This window comes from Phyllobates terribilis, unplaced genomic scaffold (genome assembly GCF_046119375.1).
Source record: "Phyllobates terribilis strain yellow unplaced genomic scaffold, ASM4611937v1 Scaffold_10__3_contigs__length_209671492, whole genome shotgun sequence".
NCBI lineage: Eukaryota > Metazoa > Chordata > Amphibia > Anura > Dendrobatidae > Phyllobates > Phyllobates terribilis.
The window spans coordinates 188,285,793-188,311,823 of record NW_027362770.1 but is presented as its reverse complement, the minus strand read 5'-3'; the positions used below and the strand labels follow the sequence as shown (position 1 = coordinate 188,311,823).

Here is a 26,031-nt window from a genome sequence, read left to right as displayed (position 1 = left end):
GAACCCTCCATGTCAGTGACTGGAGACAATACTGTGCAGCAATCAGTGGTGATGGACTCTATGTCATGTATGTCAGCGGATGGAGACCACACTGCAGTGGTAATGGACTCTGAACCCTCCATGTCAGTGACTGGAGATAATACTGTGCAGCAATCAGTGGTGATGGACTCTATGTCATGTGTGTCAGTGGATGGAGACCACACTGCAGTGGTAATGGACTCTGAACCCTCCATGTCAGTGACTGGAGATAATACTGTGCAGCAATCAGTGGTGATGGACTCTATGTCATGTGTGTCAGCGGATGGAGACCACACTGCAGGGGTAATGGACTCTGAACCCTCCATGTCAGTGACTGGAGATAATACTGTGCAGCAATCAGTGGTGATGGACTCTATGTCATGTGTGTCAGCGGATGGAGACCACACTGCAGGGGTAATGGACTCTGAACCCTCCATGTCAGTGACTGGAGATAATACTGTGCAGCAATCAGTGGTGATGGACTCTATGTCATGTATGTCAGTGGATGGAGACCACACTGCAGTGGTAATGGACTCTGAACCCTCCATGTCAGTGACTGGAGACAATACTGTGCAGCAATCAGTGGTGATGGACTCTATGTCATGTGTGTCAGTGGATGGAGACCACACTGCAGGGGTAATGGACTCTGAGCCCTCCATGTCAGTGACTGGAGATAATACTGTGCAGCAATCAGTGGTAATGGACTCTATGTCATGTGTGTCAGTGGATGGAGACCACACTGCAGTGGTAATGGACTCTGAGCCCTCCATGTCAGTGACTGGAGATAATACTGTGCAGCAATCAGTGGTAATGGACTCTATGTCATGTATGTCAGTGGATGGAGACCACACTGCAGGGGTAATGGACTCTGAGCCCCCCATGTCAGTGACTGGAGATAATACTGTGCAGCAATCAGTGGTGATAGACTCTATGTCATGTATGTCAGTGGATGGAGACCACACTGCAGGGGTAATGGACTCTGAACCCTCCATGTCAGTGACTGGAGATAATACTGTGCAGCAATCAGTGGTGATGGACTCTATGTCATGTGTGTCAGTGGATGGAGACCACACTGCAGTGGTAATGGACTCTGAGCCCTCCATGTCAGTGACTGGAGATAATACTGTGCAGCAATCAGTGGTGATGGACTCTATGTCATGTGTGTCAGTGGATGGAGACCACACTGCAGGGGTAATGGACTCTGAGCCCTCCATGTCAGTGACTGGAGATAATACTGTGCAGCAATCAGTGGTGATGGACTCTATGTCATGTGTGTCAGTGGATGGAGACCACACTGCAGTGGTAATGGACTCTGAACCCTCCATGTCAGTGACTGGAGACAATACTGTGCAGCAATCAGTGGTGATGGACTCTATGTCATGTGTGTCAGTGGATGGAGACCACACTGCAGGGGTAATGGACTCTGAGCCCTCCATGTCAGTGACTGGAGATAATACTGTGCAGCAATCAGTGGTAATGGACTCTATGTCATGTGTGTCAGTGGATGGAGACCACACTGCAGTGGTAATGGACTCTGAGCCCTCCATGTCAGTGACTGGAGATAATACTGTGCAGCAATCAGTGGTAATGGACTCTATGTCATGTATGTCAGTGGATGGAGACCACACTGCAGGGGTAATGGACTCTGAGCCCCCCATGTCAGTGACTGGAGATAATACTGTGCAGCAATCAGTGGTGATAGACTCTATGTCATGTATGTCAGTGGATGGAGACCACACTGCAGGGGTAATGGACTCTGAACCCTCCATGTCAGTGACTGGAGATAATACTGTGCAGCAATCAGTGGTGATGGACTCTATGTCATGTGTGTCAGTGGATGGAGACCACACTGCAGGGGTAATGGACTCTGAGCCCTCCATGTCAGTGACTGGAGATAATACTGTGCAGCAATCAGTGGTAATGGACTCTATGTCATGTGTGTCAGTGGATGGAGACCACACTGCAGTGGTAATGGACTCTGAGCCCTCCATGTCAGTGACTGGAGATAATACTGTGCAGCAATCAGTGGTAATGGACTCTATGTCATGTATGTCAGTGGATGGAGACCACACTGCAGGGGTAATGGACTCTGAGCCCCCCATGTCAGTGACTGGAGATAATACTGTGCAGCAATCAGTGGTGATAGACTCTATGTCATGTATGTCAGTGGATGGAGACCACACTGCAGGGGTAATGGACTCTGAACCCTCCATGTCAGTGACTGGAGATAATACTGTGCAGCAATCAGTGGTGATGGACTCTATGTCATGTGTGTCAGTGGATGGAGACCACACTGCAGTGGTAATGGACTCTGAGCCCTCCATGTCAGTGACTGGAGATAATACTGTGCAGCAATCAGTGGTGATGGACTCTATGTCATGTGTGTCAGTGGATGGAGACCACACTGCAGGGGTAATGGACTCTGAGCCCTCCATGTCAGTGACTGGAGACAATACTGTGCAGCAATCAGTGGTGATGGACTCTATGTCATGTATGTCAGTGGATGGAGACCACACTGCAGGGGTAATGGACTCTGAGCCCTCCATGTCAGTGACTGGAGATAATACTGTGCAGCAATCAGTGGTGATGGACTCTATGTCATGTATGTCAGTGGATGGAGACCACACTGCAGGGGTAATGGACTCTGAGCCCTCCATGTCAGTGACTGGAGATAATACTGTGCAGCAATCAGTGGTGATGGACTCTATGTCATGTATGTCAGTGGATGGAGACCACACTGCAGGGGTAATGGACTCTGAACCCTCCATGTCAGTGACTGGAGACAATACTGTGCAGCAATCAGTGGTGATGGACTCTATGTCATGTGTGTCAGTGGATGGAGACCACACTGCAGGGGTAATGGACTCTGAGCCCTCCATGTCAGTGACTGGAGACAATACTGTGCAGCAATCAGTGGTGATGGACTCTATGTCATGTATGTCAGTGGATGGAGACCACACTGCAGGGGTAATGGACTCTGAACCCTCCATGTCAGTGACTGGAGACAATACTGTGCAGCAATCAGTGGTGATGGACTCTATGTCATGTGTGTCAGTGGATGGAGACCACACTGCAGGGGTAATGGACTCTGAGCCCTCCATGTCAGTGACTGGAGATAATACTGTGCAGCAATCAGTGGTGATGGACTCTATGTCATGTGTGTCAGTGGATGGAGACCACACTGCAGTGGTAATGGACTCTGAGCCCTCCATGTCAGTGACTGGAGATAATACTGTGCAGCAATCAGTGGTGATGGACTCTATGTCATGTATGTCAGTGGATGGAGACCACACTGCAGGGGTAATGGACTCTGAACCCTCCATGTCAGTGACTGGAGATAATACTGTGCAGCAATCAGTGGTGATGGACTCTATGTCATGTGTGTCAGTGGATGGAGACCACACTGCAGGGGTAATGGACTCTGAACCCTCCATGTCAGTGACTGGAGATAATACTGTGCAGCAATCAGTGGTGATGGACTCTATGTCATGTATGTCAGTGGATGGAGACCACACTGCAGGGGTAATGGACTCTGAACCCTCCATGTCAGTGACTGGAGATAATACTGTGCAGCAATCAGTGGTGATGGACTCTATGTCATGTATGTCAGCGGATGGAGACCACACTGCAGTGGTAATGGACTCTGAACCCTCCATGTCAGTGACTGGAGATAATACTGTGCAGCAATCAGTGGTGATGGACTCTATGTCATGTGTGTCAGTGGATGGAGACCACACTGCAGGGGTAATGGACTCTGAACCCTCCATGTCAGTGACTGGAGACAATACTGTGCAGCAATCAGTGGTGATGGACTCTATGTCATGTGTGTCAGTGGATGGAGACCACACTGCAGGGGTAATGGACTCTGAGCCCTCCATGTCAGTGACTGGAGACAATACTGTGCAGCAATCAGTGGTAATGGACTCTATGTCATGTATGTCAGCGGATGGAGACCACACTGCAGTGGTAATGGACTCTGAGCCCTCCATGTCAGTGACTGGAGATAATACTGTGCAGCAATCAGTGGTGATGGACTCTATGTCATGTGTGTCAGTGGATGGAGACCACACTGCAGGGGTAATGGACTCTGAACCCTCCATGTCAGTGACTGGAGACAATACTGTGCAGCAATCAGTGGTGATGGACTCTATGTCATGTGTGTCAGTGGATGGAGACCACACTGCAGGGGTAATGGACTCTGAGCCCTCCATGTCAGTGACTGGAGATAATACTGTGCAGCAATCAGTGGTGATGGACTCTATGTCATGTGTGTCAGTGGATGGAGACCACACTGCAGTGGTAATGGACTCTGAGCCCTCCATGTCAGTGACTGGAGATAATACTGTGCAGCAATCAGTGGTGATGGACTCTATGTCATGTATGTCAGTGGATGGAGACCACACTGCAGGGGTAATGGACTCTGAACCCTCCATGTCAGTGACTGGAGATAATACTGTGCAGCAATCAGTGGTGATGGACTCTATGTCATGTATGTCAGTGGATGGAGACCACACTGCAGTGGTAATGGACTCTGAGCCCCCCATGTCAGTGACTGGAGATAATACTGTGCAGCAATCAGTGGTGATGGACTCTATGTCATGTGTGTCAGTGGATGGAGACCACACTGCAGTGGTAATGGACTCTGAACCCTCCATGTCAGTGACTGGAGATAATACTGTGCAGCAATCAGTGGTGATGGACTCTATGTCATGTGTGTCAGCGGATGGAGACCACACTGCAGGGGTAATGGACTCTGAACCCTCCATGTCAGTGACTGGAGATAATACTGTGCAGCAATCAGTGGTGATGGACTCTATGTCATGTGTGTCAGCGGATGGAGACCACACTGCAGGGGTAATGGACTCTGAACCCCCCATGTCAGTGACTGGAGATAGTACTGTGCAGCAATCAGTGGTGATGGACTCTATGTCATGTATGTCAGTGGATGGAGACCACACTGCAGTGGTAATGGACTCTGAACCCTCCATGTCAGTGACTGGAGACAATACTGTGCAGCAATCAGTGGTGATGGACTCTATGTCATGTGTGTCAGTGGATGGAGACCACACTGCAGTGGTAATGGACTCTGAACCCTCCATGTCAGTGACTGGAGACAATACTGTGCAGCAATCAGTGGTGATGGACTCTATGTCATGTGTGTCAGTGGATGGAGACCACACTGCAGGGGTAATGGACTCTGAACCCTCCATGTCAGTGACTGGAGACAATACTGTGCAGCAATCAGTGGTGATGGACTCTATGTCATGTGTGTCAGTGGATGGAGACCACACTGCAGGGGTAATGGACTCTGAGCCCTCCATGTCAGTGACTGGAGACAATACTGTGCAGCAATCAGTGGTGATGGACTCTATGTCATGTATGTCAGTGGATGGAGACCACACTGCAGGGGTAATGGACTCTGAACCCTCCATGTCAGTGACTGGAGATAATACTGTGCAGCAATCAGTGGTGATGGACTCTATGTCATGTGTGTCAGTGGATGGAGACCACACTGCAGGGGTAATGGACTCTGAGCCCTCCATGTCAGTGACTGGAGATAATACTGTGCAGCAATCAGTGGTGATGGACTCTATGTCATGTGTGTCAGTGGATGGAGACCACACTGCAGGGGTAATGGACTCTGAGCCCTCCATGTCAGTGACTGGAGACAATACTGTGCAGCAATCAGTGGTGATGGACTCTATGTCATGTGTGTCAGTGGATGGAGACCACACTGCAGGGGTAATGGACTCTGAGCCCTCCATGTCAGTGACTGGAGATAATACTGTGCAGCAATCAGTGGTGATGGACTCTATGTCATGTGTGTCAGTGGATGGAGACCACACTGCAGGGGTAATGGACTCTGAACCCTCCATGTCAGTGACTGGAGATAATACTGTGCAGCAATCAGTGGTGATGGACTCTATGTCATGTGTGTCAGTGGATGGAGACCACACTGCAGTGGTAATGGACTCTGAACCCTCCATGTCAGTGAATGGAGATAATACTGTGCAGCAATCAGTGGTGATGGACTCTATGTCATGTATGTCAGTGGATGGAGACCACACTGCAGTGGTAATGGACTCTGAACCCTCCATGTCAGTGACTGGAGACAATACTGTGCAGCAATCAGTGGTGATGGACTCTATGTCATGTGTGTCAGTGGATGGAGACCACACTGCAGGGGTAATGGACTCTGAGCCCTCCATGTCAGTGACTGGAGACAATACTGTGCAGCAATCAGTGGTGATGGACTCTATGTCATGTGTGTCAGTGGATGGAGACCACACTGCAGGGGTAATGGACTCTGAGCCCTCCATGTCAGTGACTGGAGACAATACTGTGCAGCAATCAGTGGTGATGGACTCTATGTCATGTGTGTCAGTGGATGGAGACCACACTGCAGGGGTAATGGACTCTGAACCCTCCATGTCAGTGACTGGAGATAATACTGTGCAGCAATCAGTGGTGATGGACTCTATGTCATGTATGTCAGTGGATGGAGACCACACTGCAGTGGTAATGGACTCTGAACCCTCCATGTCAGTGACTGGAGACAATACTGTGCAGCAATCAGTGGTGATGGACTCTATGTCATGTATGTCAGTGGATGGAGACCACACTGCAGGGGTAATGGACTCTGAACCCTCCATGTCAGTGACTGGAGATAATACTGTGCAGCAATCAGTGGTGATGGACTCTATGTCATGTATGTCAGTGGATGGAGACCACACTGCAGTGGTAATGGACTCTGAACCCTCCATGTCAGTGACTGGAGACAATACTGTGCAGCAATCAGTGGTGATGGACTCTATGTCATGTGTGTCAGTGGATGGAGACCACACTGCAGGGGTAATGGACTCTGAGCCCTCCATGTCAGTGACTGGAGACAATACTGTGCAGCAATCAGTGGTGATGGACTCTATGTCATGTGTGTCAGTGGATGGAGACCACACTGCAGGGGTAATGGACTCTGAACCCTCCATGTCAGTGACTGGAGACAATACTGTGCAGCAATCAGTGGTGATGGACTCTATGTCATGTATGTCAGTGGATGGAGACCACACTGCAGGGGTAATGGACTCTGAACCCTCCATGTCAGTGACTGGAGATAATACTGTGCAGCAATCAGTGGTGATGGACTCTATGTCATGTGTGTCAGCGGATGGAGACCACACTGCAGGGGTAATGGACTCTGAACCCTCCATGTCAGTGACTGGAGATAATACTGTGCAGCAATCAGTGGTGATGGACTCTATGTCATGTGTGTCAGTGGATGGAGACCACACTGCAGGGGTAATGGACTCTGAACCCTCCATGTCAGTGACTGGAGACAATACTGTGCAGCAATCAATGGTGATGGACTCTATGTCATGTGTGTCAGCGGATGGAGACCACACTGCAGGGGTAATGGACTCTGAGCCCTCCATGTCAGTGACTCGAGACAATACTGTGCAGCAATCAATGGTGATGGACTCTATGTCATGTATGTCAGTGGATGGAGACCACACTGCAGGGGTAATGGACTCTGAACCCTCCATGTCAGTGACTGGAGATAATACTGTGCAGCAATCAGTGGTGATGGACTCTATGTCATGTATGTCAGTGGATGGAGACCACACTGCAGGGGTAATGGACTCTGAACCCTCCATGTCAGTGACTGGAGATAATACTGTGCAGCAATCAGTGGTGATGGACTCTATGTCATGTATGTCAGCGGATGGAGACCACACTGCAGGGGTAATGGACTCTGAACCCTCCATGTCAGTGACTGGAGATAATACTGTGCAGCAATCAGTGGTGATGGACTCTATGTCATGTATGTCAGTGGATGGAGACCACACTGCAGGGGTAATGGACTCTGAGCCCTCCATGTCAGTGACTGGAGATAATACTGTGCAGCAATCAGTGGTGATGGACTCTATGTCATGTGTGTCAGTGGATGGAGACCACACTGCAGGGGTAATGGACTCTGAGCCCTCCATGTCAGTGACTGGAGACAATACTGTGCAGCAATCAGTGGTGATGGACTCTATGTCATGTATGTCAGTGGATGGAGACCACACTGCAGTGGTAATGGACTCTGAGCCCTCCATGTCAGTGAATGGAGACAATACTGTGCAGCAATCAGTGGTGATGGACTCTATGTCATGTGTGTCAGCGGATGGAGACCACACTGCAGGGGTAATGGACTCTGAACCCTCCATGTCAGTGACTGGAGACAATACTGTGCAGCAATCAGTGGTGATGGACTCTATGTCATGTGTGTCAGTGGATGGAGACCACACTGCAGGGGTAATGGACTCTGAGCCCTCCATGTCAGTGACTGGAGACAATACTGTGCAGCAATCAGTGGTGATGGACTCTATGTCATGTATGTCAGTGGATGGAGACCACACTGCAGTGGTAATGGACTCTGAGCCCTCCATGTCAGTGAATGGAGACAATACTGTGCAGCAATCAGTGGTGATGGACTCTATGTCATGTGTGTCAGTGGATGGAGACCACACTGCAGTGGTAATGGACTCTGAACCATCCATGTCAGTGAATGGAGACAATACTGTGCAGCAATCAGTGGTGATGGACTCTATGTCATGTGTGTCAGTGGATGGAGACCACACTGCAGTGGTAATGGACTCTGAACCCTCCATGTCAGTGACTGGAGATAATACTGTGCAGCAATCAGTGGTGATGGACTCTATGTCATGTGTGTCAGTGGATGGAGACCACACTGCAGTGGTAATGGACTCTGAGCCCCCCATGTCAGTGACTGGAGACAATACTGTGCAGCAATCAGTGGTGATGGACTCTATGTCATGTATGTCAGCGGATGGAGACCACACTGCAGGGGTAATGGACTCTGAACCCTCCATGTCAGTGACTGGAGATAATACTGTGCAGCAATCAGTGGTGATGGACTCTATGTCATGTGTGTCAGCGGATGGAGACCACACTGCAGGGGTAATGGACTCTGAGCCCTCCATGTCAGTGACTGGAGATAATACTGTGCAGCAATCAGTGGTGATGGACTCTATGTCATGTGTGTCAGTGGATGGAGACCACACTGCAGTGGTAATGGACTCTGAGCCCTCCATGTCAGTGACTGGAGATAATACTGTGCAGCAATCAGTGGTGATGGACTCTATGTCATGTGTGTCAGTGGATGGAGACCACACTGCAGTGGTAATGGACTCTGAGCCCTCCATGTCAGTGAATGGAGACAATACTGTGCAGCAATCAGTGGTGATGGACTCTATGTCATGTATGTCAGTGGATGGAGACCACACTGCAGGGGTAATGGACTCTGAGCCCTCCATGTCAGTGAATGGAGATAATACTGTGCAGCAATCAGTGGTGATGGACTCTATGTCATGTATGTCAGTGGATGGAGACCACACTGCAGTGGTAATGGACTCTGAGCCCTCCATGTCAGTGAATGGAGATAATACTGTGCAGCAATCAGTGGTGATGGACTCTATGTCATGTATGTCAGTGGATGGAGACCACACTGCAGTGGTAATGGACTCTGAGCCCTCCATGTCAGTGACTGGAGACAATACTGTGCAGCAATCAGTGGTGATGGACTCTATGTCATGTATGTCAGCGGATGGAGACCACACTGCAGGGGTAATGGACTCTGAACCCTCCATGTCAGTGACTGGAGATAATACTGTGCAGCAATCAGTGGTAATGGACTCTATGTCATGTGTGTCAGTGGATGGAGACCACACTGCAGGGGTAATGGACTCTGAACCCTCCATGTCAGTGACTGGAGATAATACTGTGCAGCAATCAGTGGTGATGGACTCTATGTCATGTGTGTCAGTGGATGGAGACCACACTGCAGGGGTAATGGACTCTGAACCCTCCATGTCAGTGACTGGAGATAATACTGTGCAGCAATCAGTGGTGATGGACTCTATGTCATGTATGTCAGTGGATGGAGACCACACTGCAGGGGTAATGGACTCTGAGCCCTCCATGTCAGTGAATGGAGATAATACTGTGCAGCAATCAGTGGTGATGGACTCTATGTCATGTGTGTCAGTGGATGGAGACCACACTGCAGTGGTAATGGACTCTGAGCCCTCCATGTCAGTGAATGGAGATAATACTGTGCAGCAATCAGTGGTGATGGACTCTATGTCATGTGTGTCAGTGGATGGAGACCACACTGCAGGGGTAATGGACTCTGAGCCCTCCATGTCAGTGACTGGAGATAATACTGTGCAGCAATCAGTGGTGATGGACTCTATGTCATGTGTGTCAGTGGATGGAGACCACACTGCAGTGGTAATGGACTCTGAACCCTCCATGTCAGTGACTGGAGATAATACTGTGCAGCAATCAGTGGTGATGGACTCTATGTCATGTATGTCAGTGAATGGAGACCACACTGCAGTGGTAATGGACTCTCAACCCTCCATGTCAGTGACTGGAGACAATACTGTGCAGCAATCAGTGGTGATGGACTCTATGTCATGTGTGTCAGTGGATGGAGACCACACTGCAGGGGTAATGGACTCTGAACCCTCCATGTCAGTGACTGGAGATAATACTGTGCAGCAATCAGTGGTGATGGACTATGTCATGTATGTCAGTGGATGGAGACCACACTGCAGGGGTAATGGACTCTGAACCCTCCATGTCAGTGAATAGAGACAATACTGTGCAGCAATCAGTGGTGATGGACTCTATGTCATGTATGTCAGTGGATGGAGACCACACTGCAGGGGTAATGGACTCTGAACCCTCCATGTCAGTGACTGGAGATAATACTGTGCAGCAATCAGTGGTGATGGACTCTATGTCATGTGTGTCAGTGGATGGAGACCACACTGCAGTGGTAATGGACTCTGAGCCCTCCATGTCAGTGACTGGAGATAATACTGTGCAGCAATCAGTGGTGATGGACTCTATGTCATGTATGTCAGCGGATGGAGACCACACTGCAGTGGTAATGGACTCTCAACCCTCCATGTCAGTGACTGGAGATAATACTGTGCAGCAATCAGTGGTGATGGACTCTGTCATGTATGTCAGCGGATGGAGACCACACTGCAGGGGTAATGGACTCTGAGCCCTCCATGTCAGTGACTGGAGACAATACTGTGCAGCAATCAGTGGTGATGGACTCTATGTCATGTGTGTCAGTGGATGGAGACCACACTGCAGGGGTAATGGACTCTGAGCCCTCCATGTCAGTGACTGGAGATAATACTGTGCAGCAATCAGTGGTGATGGACTCTATGTCATGTGTGTCAGCGGATGGAGACCACACTGCAGGGGTAATGGACTCTGAGCCCTCCATGTCAGTGACTGGAGATAATACTGTGCAGCAATCAGTGGTGATGGACTCTATGTCATGTGTGTCAGTGGATGGAGACCACACTGCAGTGGTAATGGACTCTGAGCCCTCCATGTCAGTGAATAGAGACAATACTGTGCAGCAATCAGTGGTGATGGACTCTGTGTCATGTATGTCAGTGGATGGAGACCACACTGCAGTGGTAATGGACTCTGAGCCCTCCATGTCAGTGACTGGAGATAATACTGTGCAGCAATCAGTGGTAATGGACTCTATGTCATGTGTGTCAGTGGATGGAGACCACACTGCAGTGGTAATGGACTCTGAACCCTCCATGTCAGTGACTGGAGACAATACTGTGCAGCAATCAGTGGTGATGGACTCTATGTCATGTGTGTCAGTGGATGGAGACCACACTGCAGGGGTAATGGACTCTGAGCCCTCCATGTCAGTGACTGGAGATAATACTGTGCAGCAATCAGTGGTGATGGACTCTATGTCATGTGTGTCAGTGGATGGAGACCACACTGCAGGGGTAATGGACTCTGAGCCCTCCATGTCAGTGAATGGAGACAATACTGTGCAGCAATCAGTGGTAATGGACTCTATGTCATGTGTGTCAGTGGATGGAGACCACACTGCAGGGGTAATGGACTCTGAACCCTCCATGTCAGTGACTGGAGACAATACTGTGCAGCAATCAGTGGTGATGGACTCTGTCATGTATGTCAGTGGATGGAGACCACACTGCAGGGGTAATGGACTCTGAGCCCTCCATGTCAGTGACTGGAGATAATACTGTGCAGCAATCAGTGGTGATGGACTCTATGTCATGTGTGTCAGTGGATGGAGACCACACTGCAGTGGTAATGGACTCTGAGCCCCCCATGTCAGTGACTGGAGATAATACTGTGCAGCAATCAGTGGTGATGGACTCTGTCATGTGTGTCAGTGGATGGAGACCACACTGCAGGGGTAATGGACTCTGAGCCCTCCATGTCAGTGACTGGAGATAATACTGTGCAGCAATCAGTGGTGATGGACTCTATGTCATGTATGTCAGCGGATGGAGACCACACTGCAGGGGTAATGGACTCTGAACCCTCCATGTCAGTGACTGGAGATAATACTGTGCAGCAATCAGTGGTGATGGACTCTATGTCATGTGTGTCAGTGGATGGAGACCACACTGCAGGGGTAATGGACTCTGAGCCCCCCATGTCAGTGACTGGAGATAATACTGTGCAGCAATCAGTGGTGATGGACTCTATGTCATGTGTGTCAGTGGATGGAGACCACACTGCAGGGGTAATGGACTCTGAACCCTCCATGTCAGTGACTGGAGATAATACTGTGCAGCAATCAGTGGTGATGGACTCTATGTCATGTGTGTCAGTGGATGGAGACCACACTGCAGGGGTAATGGACTCTGAGCCCTCCATGTCAGTGAATGGAGATAATACTGTGCAGCAATCAGTGGTGATGGACTCTATGTCATGTGTGTCAGTGGATGGAGACCACACTGCAGGGGTAATGGACTCTGAACCCTCCATGTCAGTGACTGGAGATAATACTGTGCAGCAATCAGTGGTGATGGACTCTATGTCATGTATGTCAGCGGATGGAGACCACACTGCAGGGGTAATGGACTCTGAGCCCTCCATGTCAGTGACTGGAGATAATACTGTGCAGCAATCAGTGGTGATGGACTCTATGTCATGTATGTCAGTGGATGGAGACCACACTGCAGCGGTAATGGACTCTGAGCCCTCCATGTCAGTGAATAGAGATAATACTGTGCAGCAATCAGTGGTGATGGACTCTATGTCATGTGTGTCAGTGGATGGAGACCACACTGCAGTGGTAATGGACTCTGAACCCTCCATGTCAGTGACTGGAGATAATACTGTGCAGCAATCAATGGTGATGGACTCTATGTCATGTGTGTCAGTGGATGGAGACCACACTGCAGTGGTAATGGACTCTGAACCCTCCATGTCAGTGACTGGAGATAATACTGTGCAGCAATCAGTGGTGATGGACTCTATGTCATGTGTGTCAGTGGATGGAGACCACACTGCAGGGGTAATGGACTCTGAACCCTCCATGTCAGTGAATGGAGATAATACTGTGCAGCAATCAGTGGTGATGGACTCTATGTCATGTGTGTCAGTGGATGGAGACCACACTGCAGTGGTAATGGACTCTGAGCCCCCCATGTCAGTGACTGGAGATAATACTGTGCAGCAATCAGTGGTGATGGACTCTATGTCATGTGTGTCAGTGGATGGAGACCACACTGCAGGGGTAATGGACTCTGAGCCCCCCATGTCAGTGACTGGAGATAATACTGTGCAGCAATCAGTGGTGATGGACTCTATGTCATGTGTGTCAGTGGATGGAGACCACACTGCAGGGGTAATGGACTCTGAGCCCTCCATGTCAGTGACTGGAGATAATACTGTGCAGCAATCAGTGGTAATGGACTCTATGTCATGTGTGTCAGTGGATGGAGACCACACTGCAGTGGTAATGGACTCTGAACCCTCCATGTCAGTGAATGGAGATAATACTGTGCAGCAATCAGTGGTGATGGACTCTATGTCATGTGTGTCAGTGGATGGAGACCACACTGCAGGGGTAATGGACTCTGAACCCTCCATGTCAGTGACTGGAGATAATACTGTGCAGCAACCAGTGGTGATGGACTCTATGTCATGTATGTCAGTGGATGGAGACCACACTGCAGTGGTAATGGACTCTGAGCCCTCCATGTCAGTGACTGGAGATAATACTGTGCAGCAATCAGTGGTGATGGACTCTATGTCATGTGTGTCAGTGGATGGAGACCACACTGCAGTGGTAATGGACTCTGAACCCTCCATGTCAGTGACTGGAGATAATACTGTGCAGCAATCAGTGGTGATGGACTCTATGTCATGTGTGTCAGTGGATGGAGACCACACTGCAGGGGTAATGGACTCTCAACCCTCCATGTCAGTGACTGGAGATAATACTGTGCAGCAATCAGTGGTAATGGACTCTATGTCATGTGTGTCAGTGGATGGAGACCACACTGCAGTGGTAATGGACTCTGAACCCTCCATGTCAGTGAATGGAGATAATACTGTGCAGCAATCAGTGGTGATGGACTCTATGTCATGTGTGTCAGTGGATGGAGACCACACTGCAGGGGTAATGGACTCTGAGCCCTCCATGTCAGTGACTGGAGATAATACTGTGCAGCAATCAGTGGTGATGGACTCTATGTCATGTATGTCAGTGGATGGAGACCACACTGCAGTGGTAATGGACTCTGAACCCTCCATGTCAGTGACTGGAGATAATACTGTGCAGCAATCAGTGGTGATGGACTCAATGTCATGTGTGTCAGTGGATGGAGACCACACTGCAGTGGTAATGGACTCTGAACCCTCCATGTCAGTGACTGGAGATAATACTGTGCAGCAAACAGTGGTGATGGACTCTATGTCATGTGTGTCAGTGGATGGAGACCACACTGCAGGGGTAATGGACTCTGAACCCTCCATGTCAGTGACTGGAGATAATACTGTGCAGCAACCAGTGGTGATGGACTCTATGTCATGTATGTCAGTGGATGGAGACCACACTGCAGGGGTAATTGACTCTGAGCCCTCCATGTCAGTGACTGGAGATAATACTGTGCAGCAATCAGTGGTGATGGACTCTATGTCATGTGTGTCAGTGGATGGAGACCACACTGCAGGGGTAATGGACTCTCAACCCTCCATGTCAGTGACTGGAGATAATACTGTGCAGCAATCAGTGGTAATGGACTCTATGTCATGTGTGTCAGTGGATGGAGACCACACTGCAGTGGTAATGGACTCTGAACCCTCCATGTCAGTGAATGGAGATAATACTGTGCAGCAATCAGTGGTGATGGACTCTATGTCATGTGTGTCAGTGGATGGAGACCACACTGCAGGGGTAATGGACTCTGAGCCCTCCATGTCAGTGACTGGAGACAATACTGTGCAGCAATCAGTGGTGATGGACTCTATGTCATGTGTGTCAGTGGATGGAGACCACACTGCAGGGGTAATGGACTCTGAGCCCTCCATGTCAGTGACTGGAGATAATACTGTGCAGCAACCAGTGGTGATGGACTCTATGTCATGTATGTCAGTGGATGGAGACCACACTGCAGTGGTAATGGACTCTGAACCCTCCATGTCAGTGACTGGAGACAATACTGTGCAGCAATCAGTGGTGATGGACTCTATGTCATGTGTGTCAGTGGATGGAGACCACACTGCAGGGGTAATGGACTCTGAACCCTCCATGTCAGTGACTGGAGATAATACTGTGCAGCAATCAGTGGTGATGGACTCAATGTCATGTGTGTCAGTGGATGGAGACCACACTGCAGTGGTAATGGACTCTGAACCCTCCATGTCAGTGACTGGAGATAATACTGTGCAGCAAACAGTGGTGATGGACTCTATGTCATGTGTGTCAGTGGATGGAGACCACACTGCAGTGGTAATGGACTCTGAACCCTCCATGTCAGTGACTGGAGACAATACTGTGCAGCAATCAGTGGTGATGGACTCTATGTCATGTGTGTCAGTGGATGGAGACCACACTGCAGGGGTAATGGACTCTGAACCCTCCATGTCAGTGACTGGAGATAATACTGTGCAGCAACCAGTGGTGATGGACTCTATGTCATGTATGTCAGTGGATGGAGACCACACTGCAGTGGTAATGGACTCTGAACCCTCCATGTCAGTGACTGGAGATAATACTGTGCAGCAATCAGTGGTGATGGACTCAATGTCATGTGTGTCAGTGGATGGAGACCACACTGCAGAGGTAATGGACTCTGAACCCTCCATGTCAGTGACTGGAGATAATACTGTGCAGTAATCAGTGGTGATGGACTCTATGTCATGTGTGTCAGTGGATGGAGACCACACTGCAGGGGTAATGGACTCTGAGCCCTCCATGTCAGTGACTGGAGATAATACTGTGCAGCAATCAGTGGTGATGGACTCTATGTCATGTGTGTCAGCGGATGGAGACCACACTGCAGTGGTAATGGACTCTGAACCCTCCATGTCAGTGAATGGAGACAATACTGTGCAGCAATCAGTGGTGATGGACTCTATGTCATGTGTGTCAGTGGATGGAGACCACACTGCAGGGGTAATGGACTCTGAACCCTCCATGTCAGTGACTGGAGATAATACTGTGAAGCAATCAGTGGTGATGGACTCTATGTCATGTGTGTCAGTGGATGGAGACCACACTGCAGGGGTAATGGACTCTGAACCCTCCATGTCAGTGACTGGAGACAATACTGTGCAGCAATCAGTGGTGATGGACTCTATGTCATGTGTGTCAGTGGATGGAGACCACACTGCAGTAGTAATGGACTCTGAACCCTCCATGTCAGTGACTGGAGATAATACTGTGCAGTAATCAGTGGTGATGGACTCTATGTCATGTGTGTCAGTGGATGGAGACCACACTGCAGTGGTAATGGACTCTGAGCCCTCCATGTCAGTGACTGGAGATAATACTGTGCAGCAATCAGTGGTGATGGACTCTATGTCATGTATGTCAGTGGATGGAGACCACACTGCAGGGGTAATGGACTCTGAGCCCTCCATGTCAGTGACTGGAGATAATACTGTGCAGTAATCAGTGGTGATGGACTCTATGTCATGTGTGTCAGTGGATGGAGACCACACTGCAGGGGTAATGGACTCTGAACCCTCCATGTCAGTGACTGGAGATAATACTGTGCAGCAATCAGTGGTGATGGACTCTATGTCATGTGTGTCAGTGGATGGAGACCACACTGCAGGGGTAATGGACTCTGAACCCACCATGTCAGTGAATGGAGACAATACTGTGCAGCAATCAGTGGTGATGGACTCTATGTCATGTATGTCAGTGGATGGAGACCACACTGCAGGGGTAATGGACTCTGAACCCTCCATGTCAGTGACTGGAGACAATACTGTGCAGCAATCAGTGGTGATGGACTCTGTCATGTATGTCAGTGGATGGAGACCACACTGCAGGGGTAATGGACTCTGAACCCTCCATGTCAGTGACTGGAGATAATACTGTGCAGCAATCAGTGGTGATGGACTCTATGTCATGTGTATCAGCGGATGGAGACCACACTGCAGTGGTAATGGACTCTGAGCCCTCCATGTCAGTGACTGGAGATAATACTGTGCAGCAATCAGTGGTAATGGAGTCTATGTCGTGTATGTCAGCGGATGGAGACCACACTGCAGTGGTAATGGACTCTGAACCCCCCATGTCAGTGACTGGAGATAATACTGTGCAGCAATCAGTGGTGATGGACTCTATGTCATGTGTGTCAGTGGATGGAGACCACACTGCAGGGGTAATGGACTCTGAACCCTCCATGTCAGTGACTGGAGACAATACTGTGCAGCAATCAGTGGTGATGGACTCTATGTCATGTGTGTCAGTGGATGGAGACCACACTGCAGGGGTAATGGACTCTGAACCCTCCATGTCAGTGACTGGAGATAATACTGTGCAGCAATCAGTGGTGATGGACTCTGTCATGTATGTCAGTGGATGGAGACCACACTGCAGTGGTAATGGACTCTGAGCCCTCCATGTCAGTGAATGGAGACAATACTGTGCAGCAATCAGTGGTGATGGACTCTATGTCATGTGTGTCAGTGGATGGAGACCACACTGCAGGGGTAATGGACTCTGAGCCCTCCATGTCAGTGACTGGAGACAATACTGTGCAGCAATCAGTGGTAATGGACTCTATGTCATGTATGTCAGTGGATGGAGACCACACTGCAGGGGTAATGGACTCTGAGCCCTCCATGTCAGTGACTGGAGATAATACTGTGCAGCAATCAGTGGTGATGGACTCTATGTCATGTATGTCAGTGGATGGAGACCACACTGCAGGGGTAATGGACTCTGAACCCTCCATGTCAGTGATTGGAGACAATACTGTGCAGCAATCAGTGGTGATGGACTCTATGTCATGTGTGTCAGTGGATGGAGACCACACTGCAGGGGTAATGGACTCTGAACCCTCCATGTCAGTGACTGGAGACAATACTGTGCAGCAATCAGTGGTGATGGACTCTATGTCATGTATGTCAGTGGATGGAGACCACACTGCAGTGGTAATGGACTCTGAACCCTCCATGTCAGTGACTGGAGATAATACTGTGCAGCAATCAGTGGTGATGGACTCTATGTCATGTGTGTCAGTGGATGGAGACCACACTGCAGGGGTAATGGACTCTGAACCCTCCATGTCAGTGACTGGAGACAATACTGTGCAGCAATCAGTGGTAATGGACTCTATGTCATGTGTGTCAGTGGATGGAGACCACACTGCAGGGGTAATGGACTCTGAACCCTCCATGTCAGTGACTGGAGATAATACTGTGCAGCAATCAGTGGTGATGGACTCTATGTCATGTATGTCAGTGGATGGAGACCACACTGCAGGGGTAATGGACTCTGAACCCTCCATGTCAGTGACTGGAGTCAATACTGTGCAGCAATCAGTGGTGATGGACTCTATGTCATGTGTGTCAGTGGATGGAGACCACACTGCAGGGGTAATGGACTCTGAACCCTCCATGTCAGTGACTGGAGACAATACTGTGCAGCAATCAGTGGTGATGGACTCTATGTCATGTGTGTCAGTGGATGGAGACCACACTGCAGGGGTAATGGACTCTGAGCCCTTCATGTCAGTGACTGGAGATAATACTGTGCAGCAATCAGTGGTGATGGACTCTATGTCATGTATGTCAGTGGATGGAGACCACACTGCAGGGGTAATGGACTCTGAACCCTCCATGTCAGTGACTGGAGATAATACTGTGCAGCAATCAGTGGTGATGGACTCTATGTCATGTGTGTCAGCGGATGGAGACCACACTGCAGGGGTAATGGACTCTGAACCCCCCATGTCAGTGACTGGAGATAGTACTGTGCAGCAATCAGTGGTGATGGACTCTATGTCATGTATGTCAGTGGATGGAGACCACACTGCAGTGGTAATGGACTCTGAGCCCTCCATGTCAGTGACTGGAGATAATACTGTGCAGCAATCAGTGGTGATGGACTCTATGTCATGTATGTCAGTGGATGGAGACCACACTGCAGGGGTAATGGACTCTGAGCCCTCCATGTCAGTGAATGGAGACAATACTGTGCAGCAATCAGTGGTGATGGACTCTATGTCATGTATGTCAGTGGATGGAGACCACACTGCAGGGGTAATGGACTCTGAACCCTCCATGTCAGTGACTGGAGATAATACTGTGCAGCAATCAGTGGTGATGGACTCTATGTCATGTGTGTCAGTGGATGGAGACCACACTGCAGGGGTAATGGACTCTGAACCCTCCATGTCAGTGAATGGAGACAATACTGTGCAGCAATCAGTGGTGATGGACTCTATGTCATGTGTGTCAGTGGATGGAGACCACACTGCAGGGGTAATGGACTCTGAGCCCTCCATGTCAGTGACTGGAGATAATACTGTGCAGCAATCAGTGGTGATGGACTCTATGTCATGTGTGTCAGTGGATGGAGACCACACTGCAGTGGTAATGGACTCTGAGCCCTCCATGTCAGTGACTGGAGATAATACTGTGCAGCAATAAGTGGTGATGGACTCTATGTCATGTGTGTCAGTGGATGGAGACCACACTGCAGTGGTAATGGACTCTCAACACTCCATGTCAGTGACTGGAGACAATACTGTGCAGCAATCAGTGGTGATGGACTCTATGTCATGTGTGTCAGTGGATGGAGACCACACTGCAGTGGTAATGGACTCTGAGCCCTCCATGTCAGTGACTGGAGACAATACTGTGCAGCAATCAGTGGTGATGGACTCTATGTCATGTATGTCAGTGGATGGAGACCACACTGCAGGGGTAATGGACTCTGAGCCCTCCATGTCAGTGACTGGAGACAATACTGTGCAGCAATCAGTGGTGATGGACTCTATGTCATGTATGTCAGTGGATGGAGACCACACTGCAGGGGTAATGGACTCTGAGCCCTCCATGTCAGTGACTGGAGATAATACTGTGCAGCAATCAGTGGTGATGGACTCTATGTCATGTATGTCAGTGGATGGAGACCACACTGCAGTGGTAATGGACTCTGAGCCCTCCATGTCAGTGACTGGAGACAATACTGTGCAACAATCAGTGGTGATGGACTCTATGTCATGTATGTCAGTGGATGGAGACCACACTGCAGGGGTAATGGACTCTGAGCCCTCCATGTCAGTGACTGGAGACAATACTGTGCAACAATCAGTGGTGATGGACTCTATGTCATGTGTGTCAGTGGATGGAGACCACACTGCAGGGGTAATGGACTCTGAGCCCTCCATGTCAGTGACTGGAGATAATACTGTGCAGCAATCAGTGGTGATGGACTCTATGTCATGTATGTCAGTGGATGGAGACCACACTGCAGGGGTAATGGACTCTGAACCCTCCATGTCAGTGACTGGAGATAATACTGTGCAGCAATCAGTGGTGATGGACTCTATGTCATGTATGTCAGTGGATGGAGACCACACTGCAGGGGTAATGGACTCTGAGCCCTCCATGTCAGTGACTGGAGATAATACTGTGCAGCAATCAGTGGTAATGGACTCTATGTCATGTGTGTCAGTGGATGGAGACCACACTGCAGTGGTAATGGACTCTGAACCCTCCATGTCAGTGACTGGAGATAATACTGTGCAGCAATCAGTGGTGATGGACTCTATGTCATGTGTGTCAGTGGATGGAGACCACACTGCAGGGGTAATGGACTCTGAACCCTCCATGTCAGTGACTGGAGATAATACTGTGCAGCAATCAGTGGTGATGGACTCTATGTCATGTGTGTCAGTGGATGGAGACCACACTGCAGGGGTAATGGACTCTGAGCCCTCCATGTCAGTGACTGGAGACAATACTGTGCAGCAATCAGTGGTGATGGACTCTATGTCATGTATGTCAGTGGATGGAGACCACACTGCAGTGATAATGGACTCTGAGCCCTCCATGTCAGTGACTGGAGATAATACTGTGCAGCAATCAGTGGTGATGGACTCTATGTCATGTGTGTCAGCGGATGGAGACCACACTGCAGGGGTAATGGACTCTGAGCCCTCCATGTCAGTGAATGGAGATAATACTGTGCAACCATCAGTAGTAGATCTGGGTGTTGTTGCAGCACAGTCAGGTGTCAGTAATCATGGAGCTAGGGAGATCTCCAGCACTAATCCTCCAGCAGCGGTGGAGATCTCCAGCACTGATCCGCCTGCGGCTGGTGAAAGCTCCAGCACTGACCCATCTGCGGCTGGTGAAAGCTCCGGCACTGACCCATCTGCGGCTGGTGAAAGCTCCGGCACTGACCCATCTGCTGACCATCAGTTCAGGAGACTGTTCTCTAATGTCACCAGACCAGTGAACCCCCCGCCTCAGAGGAGAAACGCAGTCAGGATAAAATACACAGGACCAGAGGAGAACATCCCATCCAGAATTTACATTGGGAAAGTTCTCCTAAAAGACTTCATGAAGTTCAATGCGTCTGAGGTCTACGCTCTGATCCATATCCCATCCAGCAGGATCTATGACATCAGCTTTAAGCTCCAGTGCGATCTGGATTTGTTCTGGAACATCTATAATGACACCAGAGAAGATGAGATCTGGGATCACCTCCATTGTATCCAGCTGTCTAAGCCGCAGGAGATAACGGCCACTGTCCTGTTCCAGTCTGAGGTGGTGGCGGTGGCGGATCTGCAGCACTGGCTGAACCGGCAGTGCATAGTGAGAAGTCATCCTGACAAGATCTATGATGAGGAGCAGATATGGAATGGAGGATATACAGTGAAAATCCAGCTGATACAAGAGAGCGGTGTGACCAGACATCTGCCGCACTCCTTCTACCTGGGCTCAGAGAGGGGGATCTGCTACTACCCTGGTCAGCCACGTCTGTGCCATAGATGTGGGGGCCGGCATCTCGCCATAAACTGCTCTCGTATCACATGCTCATTATGTGGACAGTCAGGTCATACAAAGGACAAATGCACAGGACCCGTCATCTGTAATCTGTGCTCAGAACCAGGGCATACGTTCTGGGATTGCCGGCATGCAGAACATAATAAATATAATGGCCAGACCTCCTCAGAAGTTATTCAGGAAGATGTCACCAGAGGTTTTGATGTCCCAGAAGCCGGTATGGATGAAGACAGAAGTCACAGTATCAGTGAACCTGCTCCAGAGTCTGAGGTACTAACGGATGCTGCACTACTAGGACCACCAGCCACTGAAGAACCACCTAAAGGCCCACCAGCCACTAAAGAAAGACCTAAACCGCCATCAGCCAATATACTAAGACCTAAGCTTCGATCAGCCACTAAAGTAGGGCCTAAAATGCCAGTTGTTAAAGAGAGGCCTAAGGTGTCCAGAAAGCCTGCCACCAAACCATCCAAACATCAGCCCAGTACATCTGTGGAAGCAGTTAGTCCGCCTGCACTGTCCAGTGTGGATGAGGAAGGCTTTGTGACCGTAAAAAGAAAAAATGCATCTGTGGATCCCGCCAGAAAAGTCACAACAGTACAGAAAACCTCTGAGCCTCCAGTGCTGGCGATAAGTCCTGGACGTTACAATGTGCTGGGAGAAGACCAAGAAGAAGAGTCACAAATGGAGCAAAGTCCTTCATGCGTCCTCGAAAACGTCTCTGATGAGGGGGATCCTGGCCCTCCCGTGTCCACAAAGAGATGGGGCACTACAGGTGACAGCAGTGGAAGGAGGAAGAAGACCAGAAAGTCTAAGTGATCAGGATGCGGCTGAGAATAAGCTCCATTAATGTGAACAGTGTGAGGACTGTGAGCCGGCGGCAGGCGATTTACCAGCGTTTATCTGACGAGAGATCTGACGTCTTCTTCTTACAGGAGACGTATCTGAAGAGCAATGCTCATGTGTATGCAGCCAAGAGAGACTGGAGACTTGGGCCGTCATACTGGTCCTTCGGTCTGGAGAGAAATGACGGTGTGGGGGTCCTCTTTAATACCATGAATGTCCAGGTGGACAGAGTCCTGGAGATCTGTCTGATGCTGGACTTTACATTGGACTCCATCCATTATAGAGCGATAAACATTTATGCTCCGCAGATCAGGAAAGAGCGGAGGGAACTATTTGACCACATGAAACCATATTGCTTTACATCTAAAGTATTTATAATGTGTCCTGTAATGTGGACAGATCCAGCAGTCATAAGCAACTAAGATATGATGAGACGTTCCTTAATAATATAGTCCAGCAGGCCCACCTAGTAGACCCCTATGGGTCTCATCATACCAGTAAGACGTACACTTACCATAAGGGTGGTAATGCCAGTAGGATAGACCGGGTGTATATAAAGAGGGAGGAGAGATGCTCTCAGTAGAGGATCAGCCCCCTGGAGTATTCGGACCATTGTATGGTGAGTGTGACGCTGGATCTGGCCCAAGCTGTTGTCTGTGGAAAGGGGTACTGGAAGGTGAACAGCTCTGTGGTCCAAGATCCTCGGTTCAGAGAGGCCTTCACCACATTCTATAATGAACGTAGGACCACCTAGTGTATGTGTGATGACACAGCTGAGTGGTGGGAGATCATGAAGAGTGACATCAAGCAGTTTATTATACGAGCAGCCAGGAGACGTAGTAATATGGATTATATGAGATACACAGCCCTGAGACTGCACCTCAGCCGGCTATACAGCAGGATGAATGGTGGTGAGGAGGTGGACGGACGGAGCGTCAGCCATATAAAGCAGCGGATGAGGGAGCTGCAGTACGATCGCCTCAAGTCTCTCAAGGCGGAGGGACAGTTTGATAGTTGGGGCGTCCATAACCCAGATCCCTTTATTGCCTGTAAGAACAGGGTTAGTAAGAAGCTGATCACTGGCTTGTTAGATGAGAATGGGGTGGAGCAGTCAGAGCCGGAGAAAGTCCACAGGATCATTGGGGATTATTATAGAGATCTGTATAAAGGGGCTCATATTAATAAGGATGACATTAAAGCTTATCTGAAGGGGGTGTCCCTACCAACGTTAGACCTGGTGCAGGCAGATAGTATGGCCGATCCCATAACTGAGGATGAGGTGAAGAGGAGCATTGACTCCTTAAAGGCCAACAAGAGCCCAGGACTGGACGGCCTGACCAGCGAGTTTTACAAAGAGTTCAGGGACTTGTTGGCTCCGGACCTGGTGCAGGTCTATAATGATTGCCTCTCTGCAGGGAAGCTCCTACAGTCCCAGTATAGATCTGTTCTGGTTCTCCTGGCAAAGAAGGGAAATCTAAAAGATGTAAAGAACTGGCGTCCACTGTCTTTGCTAAACACTGACTATAAAATCCTGGCCAAGATCTTGTATTATCGGCTGAGTGAGGTGGCGGGTGAGCTGATCATCGCCAACCAGACGTGTGGTGTGAAGGGTCGGACGATAGAGGACTCATTGCTGCTGGTGAGAGAAGCTGTGACGTACATTAAGCAGCACAATGTGGGGGCGTATATTGTGGGCTTAGACCAGACTAAAGCCTTTGATAGAGTCCATCATGACTACCTGTACCAGGTGTTGTTACACTATGGCCTCCCGGTGCGGTTTGTGCAGTGGCTGCAGGTTGTGTATAAGGAGGCTGTAAGCCTGCGGCTGATTAATGGTCACTTGGCTGAGCCCTTCAGGATCATGTCAGGGGTGAGGCAGGGCTGTCCTCTCAGCCCATTGTTGTATGTCTTTAGTCTGGATCCTTTCCTCAGAAAAGTGCAGGATCATAGAGGTTTCACAGGGCTGAGGTGTTGCCTGCAGAGTACAGTGGAGGATGTAAAGTTCTGCGCCTATGCGGATGACGTGTCGGTGGTGGTGTCTTCTAGAGAAGACTGTACGGCTCTACAGCAGGAGATGACAGCCTTCTCCAATGTGTCTAATTACTCTGTGAACATGGAGAAGAGCGAGGCATTGTGGTTGGGGGGTGACAGTGATGTCTTCTCTGTGCCCTTCAGAACAGTTCAGGGTCAGATAAAGATTTTGGGAGAAGTGTTTGGAGCTGTAGATGATGGGAAGGTGAACTGGGAGGAGAAGCTGGTGGTGTGTGAGCAGAAGGTGCAGAGCTGGAGACACTGGAAGCTGACGTATCTGGAGAAGGTCCGCCTGCTGAAGACCTTCCTGCTCCCGCTCTTCCTCTATATCAGTGTGGTGTTCCCTGTGCCCGATGCGTTACTCCCCAGACTTACCAATGTCTTACAAGAATGTACAAGTATGTACAATGTATAAGTTATATTCTTGTACATAGGGGCAGTATTATAGTAGTTATATTCTTGTACATAGGGGCAGTATTATAGTAGTTATATTCTTGTACATAGGAGCAGTATTATAGTAGTTATATTCTTGTACATAGGGGCAGTATTATAGTAGTTATATTCTTGTACATAGGAGCAGTATTATAGTAGTTATATTCTTGTACATAGGGGGCAGTATTATCTACTATATAATTGTCTTATCCGGTCTGTCTGTCTATCTGTCTGTCTGTCTGTTTGTCCAGGAAATCCCGCGTCGCTCATTGGTCCGGCAGCGGCCAATCAGCGCCGCGGGATTTCAGAAAAAAGATGGCTGCCGTTAGCGGCTCATCTGCG

At 49.4% G+C, this 26,031-nt stretch overlaps 1 long non-coding RNA gene across 1 annotated transcript in view; it reads left to right on the top strand.

The window, feature by feature from the left end:
• The window catches only part of LOC141164274 (uncharacterized), a 272,067-nt gene that overhangs the window by 26,185 nt on the left and 219,851 nt on the right, over positions 1–26,031 (top strand). The window lies entirely within an intron of this gene.